We start from the raw sequence: 8,934 nt of genomic DNA, 5'->3' as shown, positions 1-8,934 counted from the left end.
TCCCGGTGAAATTCTGACCGGCGTGCTGGAATTCCGCGGCGGACGTCCGCCATTGTGCATGGTATGCACGGATACGGAATTCCGCCGAGGACACCGTAGTTCCGCGGCGTTACGCGGAATTCCGTCGCGACGGGCGTGCGGACGTTCGCCATTGCGTTGACTCCCACGGACGTCTGCGCGGAATTTCCGTTTATTGCATTAAACTTTTTTAATTGTGGGAAGTCCTTCGGGATGTCCGCGACTGTGCAGTGGGAAGTCCTTATGACGTGACAGTGTACTGGGAAGTCCGTATGATATGGCAGAAGGTGTTTTTGGGAATTCCGTGTCACTGCCAATGCTCTTAGAGCATCCACAATGGCACCTAGCGCACCGCCTAGCCGAGCCCCGGCGCTAGGCGGTCCGCTAAGCGAACCATTGTAACCGCCGAGCCGGTTTTCGGAAAAAAAAATCGCCTAGCGCTAGGCGATGTGTGGGCGCTGGGCGATCCGCTAGGCGCCATTGCAGGCTCCGGATCGCCGAGCGCATCGCCCAGCGGATTTTTTATTTTTTTTTAATTTTCGAAACACTATATATACGCGCTTTGCAGGTCATTTTCATTCGCACCGCTTGTTTTAACGAGTTTTCTCTCTATCTTAATTTCTGTACAAGAAAAACAACGCGAAATGGAGAACAACAACGAAGGTACTCCAGTGACGAGCGGGTCTCAAACTTCCCCGGTACCCGTGGGAGGTGGATGAAGTCTGATGCCAGGGTACTACAACATGTACCCGTGGCAGGGGATGATGCCCGGGATGGCAGCCGGGAGGAATATGCCCGGGATGGCAGCTGGGGGGAGTACGCCGGCGTGGCAGGGGGTACCGGGGATGCAACCTGGTATGCAGATGATGCCGGGGTGGGTGCCCGGGATGCAGATGATGCCGGGGGGTGCCCGGAATGCAGATGATGCCGGGGGGGACGGCGAAGCAGCCCCCGACGGGGGGGGAAGGGGGTACCCGCGACGCAGGGGACGCCGAGGGAGGAAAACGTCTATCGCCCAGTTTTGATTTTTCGACTGCTTCTTCGCACACATCGACCCCAACGGAGGCGCAGTTCACGCAATTTGATACTTTTTCATTAGATGAGTTGGGGTTTGATATTCTCGGAGTTCCGGATACTCCCGTTCAAACGGGAGGAGCAGTGCGGGGTCGTGGCGCCCCAAAGAAGAAGGGCAAGGGGAAGAGGGTCGGCGAGTCGTCACAGCCGGGTGAGGACGACTGCTCGGTACGGAGGAGGTGGACGGATGCGAAGAACGTTGCGCTGTCCAAGGCGTGGGTGAGTGTTTGCGATGATCCCCTCACTTCGAACAATCAGAGGATCGTCAACTTGTGGGCTAAAATAGCAGCAGCCTACAAGACATTTTGCCCGGAGGGGAGGCCACGCACCGGGGAGGATTGCCGGAAGGCGTGGGACCGAATCAGGGTTGCGGTCTCCCAATTTTCGAGCTTGTACACCAACGCCCTCCGCATGCAGAGTAGTGGCCAAACGGAGGATGATTGCAGGAGGATAGCGGAGAAAGCCTTACCCCAGCCCGGGTTGTATAAGGATTTAACCTACTTGAACTGTTTTGTGGTACTGAACAAATCTGAGAAGTTTCGAGGGGGTGTCGACGCTGGCTGGCCGAAGAAGCAAAGACTGAACTACACCGGTGATTACAGCGGCAGCAGCGGTGGTTCCCACGACCTCCCCGAGACGGCCCAGATGATCCCCACCCCTCGTTCGTTCGCTCGCCGACCTCACCCGGCTGGGCAAAAACGGGCGCAACGGGAGGCGATGGGGGTCGCCGGGGGTTCCCAGGAGGTCCAGTCGGCATCCCCCTTTGGCCAGTCCACAGCGGATCTCAAATTCTTCGCGCGTCAACAAACACGCACTCAGATGGTCAAGACGTTAGCCGAATGGCGGGCGGCGACGGACCCCGTGGAGAAGAGTTTTCTTCACGCATTGCTCGTGAGCATGCGTGACGATTTGGGTGGAGGCGGCGGCGATGGTGGCGACGGAGGCAGCAGTGACGGTGGTGGCGGAGGCTACGACGACAGTGGCGACGGAGGCGACAGAGACGATGAGTGAATTTTTTTAATTAATGTACTTTTTTTTTATTTTTATTGTATTTTTTTAATTAATGTACTTTTTAAAATTTTAATAGTATTATTAAAATTTCCCGTATCTGTGTCGTAAATTTAATTCCGTATGTTGTGTGATTGTTAATTATTTGTTTTATATAATTTTGAGTGATGTGGCTAGGTTATGGATGGACTATGACTGGGCTATTTGCTTGTCTTGATGATGCGGCAGGAGGATTTTTAGGGCTGATGATGTGGGAGGAGTTTGTGGTTAGGCTATGACTGGGCTATCGCTGAGCTATTCATAGTGGGGATGCTCTTAGTATAGATAACAACTCGACAAAGCAACACGAGCCCACAATTAATGCCTTAATTCACAATTTCCACGCCATAAACACTTTTTGCCTCCCTTTTCAAATTTCCAACTGCAGTTTCTCGGATTCTCGATTGCTGCTATTGCATTTTCTTCTCTGCCCAAAAAAGGAAAAAAATCCGAATTCTGTATTTGATTTCATCGATCGGGTTACATATGGCCGTTATCTGCGCTCAAATTTTGACCTTTCGTCAACATTAATTCAAACTGGTGGTTTCTTAATGGTGAAGCGAAGATTTTGCTTCACGTGATGCCGTTCCGGGGTCTCATTACAAAATCCGGCCGCCCTCGATTTATTGTGTGATTTTGAGGGCAGTTCTTCGGTTTATGCTTCGATCAACCATTTTATCGAGCACTTCGTGATCAATACATAGTATTTGTGTTTTTTCCCTTTCGTTGGAATTGAGTTGTTAGGAATTTCCCAAAATCAGTTATATTCATTTGACGTTACTGCAATCCGGCAACAGGGCAAGGAACTCGATACTTGAAGAAGGTATACGACTGTTTTTTAGATGGTGTAGTTCTCTCTGTATTGTTTATCTAGTTGGTTCTGTTGATTGCTGATGCTGTTGCTGTCTTCTTAGATTTTTCGGGGAGACTCTTGGGCAATTGATTGCAAATGGGGCCGATATTCTACATCCTGATAGCATTGCCTTGTACAATAGGGGCAATAGCACTGGCTCTTCGCCACATTTACAACCATTTACTGAATTATACTGAGCCAACATATCAGAGATACATAGTCCGCATTATCTTTATGGTTCCTGTGAGTTCCCCCATTCGCTGTCACTAGACCTTCTTGTTGATTATGTGATAAATGCTTATTGTGTGCCATCATCCAAAGTTGACGTCTTCTCACTAGTTTCTGCTCATTTGCTGGGACATTACCATCCAATCGTTTGCTTCGGTCAACTGCTATATACAGTGCTTTAAATGAGAGTTTAGAGCATCCACAATGGCGCCTAGCGCACCGCCTAGCCGAGCGCCGGCGCTAGGCGGTTGCTAGGCGAACCATTGGAGGAGCCGAAAACCGCCTAGCGGTTTTCCGGAAATCAATTTCGCCTAGCGCTAGGCGGTCAAAATCCGCTGGGCTATGCGCTGGGCGATCCGCTCGGCTCCATTGCAGCGCCCGGATCGCCCAGCGGATTTTTTATTTTTTATTTTTAATTTTAATATTAAAATTTGTAAAATATTTTTAACTATAATACATATAATAAAAAATATTAAACTTATATTTATTCTTTTATCTACTATAATAAAAGTTATATTGAAATTAAAATTTATAAAGTATTCACAAATTTAATTTTTATTATAGGTAAATTTTTTTATTAATTTTAATTTTAATTAATTTTTATAAAATATTTTATAAATTTTAATTTAATTAAATTTTATTAAAGGTAAAAAATATCTTATAAATCTTAACATTTAAATAATTACATTAATCTAGTTAATTAGATTCATTATTAAATTATTAATTTGGCCAAAACATATTAAGTAATGTACTTTTTGCGATTTTGAATGTCATTTTTTTTATTAATGTACTTTTTTAAAAAATTTGTACTTTTTTTAATTTATTGTACTTTTTTTAAAAAATTAAAATAGTATTATTAATGTTTCCCGTATATGTCTCGTAAATTAAATTCCGTATATTGTGTTATTAGTGATGTGGCTATTGATGTGGCTGGGCTATTTATGATATGGCTAGGCTATGGCTGGGCTATTTCTGATGTGGCAGGAGGATTTTTAGTATTGATGATGTGGCAGGAGGAGTTTGTGGCTAGGCTATGGCTGGGCTATTGCTGGGCTATAACCACTGTGGATGCTCTGAACTTTTATATTTCGTTATTATTGGGAGATTGTTATTGGAAAATGTGCATACCATTATGCTTGTATGAAAAGGAACTAGTTGGATTTTTTTTGTTACAGTATGTATGAATGTTGAGAAGATTTCTCTCTTTAACTAAGGGAACTAATCTAGCCAACATTTCCATGAATTTTGGTGGAGAGCCTCCTATTGGTATCTGATTTTCTACTATGATGATAATATTGTCTTGCTAGATTTCACACGATCAATCTTGTTAGTCGAATAATACTTTAAAGTGATGTCCCAGTTTCTGGAATTTGAGTTAGGCATGTGCATTACTAATCTTAATCATTGTCTGTCTATATGGTTGATTATACAAGCTTATAATCCAAACCAAGCATTCACTATGGGATATTGGGATCTTTATGCTATAATTTTCTTCAATCTACTCGTGAGTGGGTTCTAATCATCTTTAGTGTCTATCTCTAACAGGTATACGCATTGATGTCTTTCTTGTCCTTAATCGTGAATAAACATGCAATTTACTTCAATTCAATCCGAGAAATGTAAGTATGCTCATCACATTTTCATATTTTGTTTTGAACGAGTTTAAGTAAGGAATAGACCTCAATGGCACTCCTGACTTTTTGATTATGTGGTTGATTGGGTTTACAAGTATCAATGTTACTCCTAGACAAAAATAATGTACTATGATGAAAAGGTTTACAAATATGAGATATCCCTCAATCTTGGAGTAATGAAATAACGTGATGCTGCTTCTAACTTTCTGACAATGCTGCTTTTCTGCAGTTATGATCTATTTTGGTTCCCAAATGTGATGGAGAAAATCGTATTGATATATTTAAGCCTCTAAAATTTTAATTTGAACTCTTATACTTATTGTAGCTTAATCAAGTATCATTTTCTCGTGTACCTGTGTGGTAGACCTGTTGTTTCATTTCATGAATTCATTCTTAGTGTTCGACCGTTCGTAATTAAGAAGATTTAATCTATTTTAGTCTTTATCAACATGTGAAATCATCCATCCTCTGTATGACAATGAATAAGCTTTTGACAAACGATAAACAAATTATGCATCACTCAAATGAATTAACAGTTTGAGTTCTGGCGCTTGATAGTGTTGATGCTGTAGGTAATAGGTATGTTCGGTTTGAGTGCTGGCACTTGATAGTGTTAATGCCGTAGGTTATAGGTATGTGAATAACTGGTAAAAGTTCATCTGGGTGTCATTGTATTTATGGAACTACTAACTCCATGATAGGGCTAAGATCCTGGAGTTCACACTTTTTAACTTATTTTTCATATAACCCAAAAAATTTATTTTAGTTCCATAAACTATTTTGTACCAGCTGCCCCTCAGTACTTTTGGTTGCTTGCAAGTTGCAACATGATTTTCCTGAAACATAAGATTTTTATTGATTTATGTTTTCTGAGGTAAAAAAGGAGTTGCATGTGCATTATACATTTTTCTGTAAACGTAGTGCAACAAGAATTTGAGAGCAGGGCATCCATGACATGTGTGCTCATGTTTACTTCATACATAACATGGTTCCGGATTTCATAGAGAACTGAGTATATAGTGAATCGTAGAATATTTGGAATCAAAACAATACCAGTGTTTACCACACAAGAACCATTGCATACACCTGCCTCTTATGTTTGTATGTCTTGGTCTCTTGGTTGCATATACTGTTCTTTTCTTAGATTTCTTGATTTTTTGTTTATAACTGCTTAGATTATTTTCGATGATGTTTGAGCTTTTATAGCTTATTTCATTTCATTCAGACAATTAGATGTTTTTCTAATAATTTTTTCCTACAGATATGAAGCTTGGGTCATTTATAATTTCCTTTCACTATGCTTAGCGTGGGTAGGTGGTCCAGGTGCTGTTGTGCTAAGTTTAACTGGGAAAGTTCTGAAACCGAACTGGTGTCTAATGACATGCTGCTTCCCCCCTATGGCATTGGATGGGTGAGCCTTCTCTGCATGAACTACCATTTTTTTGGCTGATCACAGGATTATACATATGGTGGCTATTTTTTTAATTTTTAAACATCATATGTATATTGCTGTCGTTGTTAGGATTTGGTGTGGGAAACCATATGCATAGCAGGTAACAATAATCAGATTCATGTCTATGTATATTATATATTTCAGAATCTTTGTTTTAGTTCTAGAATCTAGTCAATCAGAAAACTTAACACTTTGTTTGGGTTGAGGTATTATATGTATATTTGGGTTGCTGGAGGGACCAGATGCGTATAAAAATATTAGATTCTTCAAACTCTTTGGTTTCAGTTTTGTTTATTGGCTATTATGGGTAACATCTTTTACTCATTCAAGATGCACTCACATCTAATTCTAGTTAAAGTATTGTTCTATACTCTTTTCCATCTATTTAGAGTCCCAATTTACATTTTAAAAATTTTCTAGAAGGGTGACAGTGGTTATACTTGTATTCTTCAATTCACTGCAATGCTCCTATTTCTTTGCTCAGGTGATTAGCAGTTTGGTGTCATTTAAGGTCTTGAAGTTTGTTAAGCATTCATTTCGTATTTGTGAGAGCTTATAGTTATAGACAGTTTGCTTGGTTCAATGATATCATTGTAGGCTGTTTGACCATGAAGGAAGGTTTGGGTACTGCACTATTGGTGCTATTCAGAAACTGTTACATTTTGTCACTGCATCTTGTCTGCTTTTGTGTCTTATTTAGGCTGTGTCAAAATCATTGTCGTAATAGTTCTGAGTAAATATTCTACTTGAGTTTTCACATTTAAATCTTCTTTAGTTTTTTCGGTTGGCATAAATTTGTTAATTTCATGCTTGTACTTCTACTTTTGGTGCTTAAGTTTATTCGCACATGCAGGCGCTTTATACGAAGGTGCAAACAAGGGGGTTTGCAGTTTGTGATCCTTAAACCCATCCTTGTCACAATTACTTTGATACTATATGCAAAAGGGAAGTATGAAGACGGGAATTTCAATCCAAGGCAATCCTATCTCTACCTCACCATAATCTACACGATATCATACTCTGTGGCACTTTATGCCTTGGCCTTGTTTTATGTGGCATGCAAAGATTTGCTGAAGCCTTTCAATCCAGTGCCCAAGTTTATCATTATCAAATCTGTCGTATTTCTTACATATTGGCAGGTAAGAGAGGTTAATAACCCTTATGTTACCTTGAAAAAAATCCCCTCCCTGTCCTGTCTCCCACTATTATGTCGTTAATTGACTGCCAAATTTTTTGTATGTCCCGAGCCTTTTTGATGTATCTATAATAGCTATGATCAACCGAATAGTAATTTTTTCCATGTTGGTTATCAGCCATGTTAGACTAGTAGGACAATGTAGAACTTCTAAATTTTTCTCGAAATCTTTTGTTACTGTAGTCAGAATTATTGGCTATGTTTAGTTTCCTATGCTTATGAACTAACTTTTGATGAGAAGTTTAACCAAGTTAATTGTATTTCTCTTGCAGGGTGTGTTGGTTTTTCTTGCAGCCAAATCCAAGTTAATCAAAGATACAGAGGATGCTGCAGAATTTCAAAATTTCATAATTTGTGTTGAAATGCTAATTGCTGCAGTTGGCCATCTTTACGCCTTTCCTTACAAAGAATACGCTGGTGCCAACATTGGTGGTAATCGTGGCTTTGCAGCAAGCTTTGCACATGCTTTGAACATCAGTGACTTTTACCATGATACAGTACACCAGGTAAAAGATTCAAAGCATTTTAAATTATCTGGATGGGCTTCTTCCTAGCCGTATCAATGCTTTTCGATCATGTTTATGTTTATTATGGGTGTGGTTTTCTCCTGAGTTCTCAAAAACTTTATGGGGATAATCTCATTATGTTTGTTCTTAACTTCATTCAGTTTGCTCCTACCTATCATGATTATGTGCTCTACAACCACGGTGATGGTGACGAAGGAACTACAAAGTACAGGGCTCGCACTTTTGTTCCAACTGGCCCAGAAATGGATACAGTCAGAAGAAACAAAGGCAACCTTGGGAACAAAGACGAGCTAAATTCACCATCTTTAGGCGGTACTACTCAAAACTTTGGCGGGAATCAGGAGACTCCGAACTCAGACGCCTTAGGTTCCTCATCGTTGCTCAGGAGCGAAGCAAATTCTGCTAATTTGCCTTATGACCTTTCCCTTATGGATGTAGACCTTTCTAATTATCCAAAAAAGTAGTACCTTCTGCTAATGAAGCTGGGAAACGATGACATGTATGACGTTGTGATCCAAGTGCTTGTTTGACTAGTTTGCTTTTGACTACAGAAAATGTACATTTAGGTTAGCACTAGTATGTATTGGGTCAAGCTTTACACAGTTATACTGATCGAAACGTGTTCTGTTGTTGGCATGTCGTATAGTATCTGAGGTTTGCATTGCTTCAACTTTCTGTTCAGCAAGGGGGCGTTGGTCGATTGACATATACTTAAAAGGGTGAATATCTTTAAAGGGTGTTCTTTAGATTCTCTATATGTGGGCATTTAGCTTCAATATATTTGAAGGTTTAAGTGTACCTTGCAACTTTAGACATATGAGTATTGTGTGGATATAGTGGCAATTAAATTTGTGTAATGAAGTGAGAGGGCAAGGGGAAGAAAAGAATTAATTTGGTGAATGAGA

General features: G+C 40.7%; 1 pseudogene; it reads left to right on the top strand.

The window, feature by feature from the left end:
- Positions 1-2,470: 2,470 nt before the first annotated feature.
- Positions 2,471-8,699, top strand: LOC121754952 (annotated as a pseudogene).
- Positions 8,700-8,934: the final 235 nt, after the last annotated feature.

Source organism: Salvia splendens, chromosome 11 (genome assembly GCF_004379255.2).
Source record: "Salvia splendens isolate huo1 chromosome 11, SspV2, whole genome shotgun sequence".
NCBI lineage: Eukaryota > Viridiplantae > Streptophyta > Magnoliopsida > Lamiales > Lamiaceae > Salvia > Salvia splendens.
This window is presented reverse-complemented; position numbering and strand designations above follow the sequence as displayed.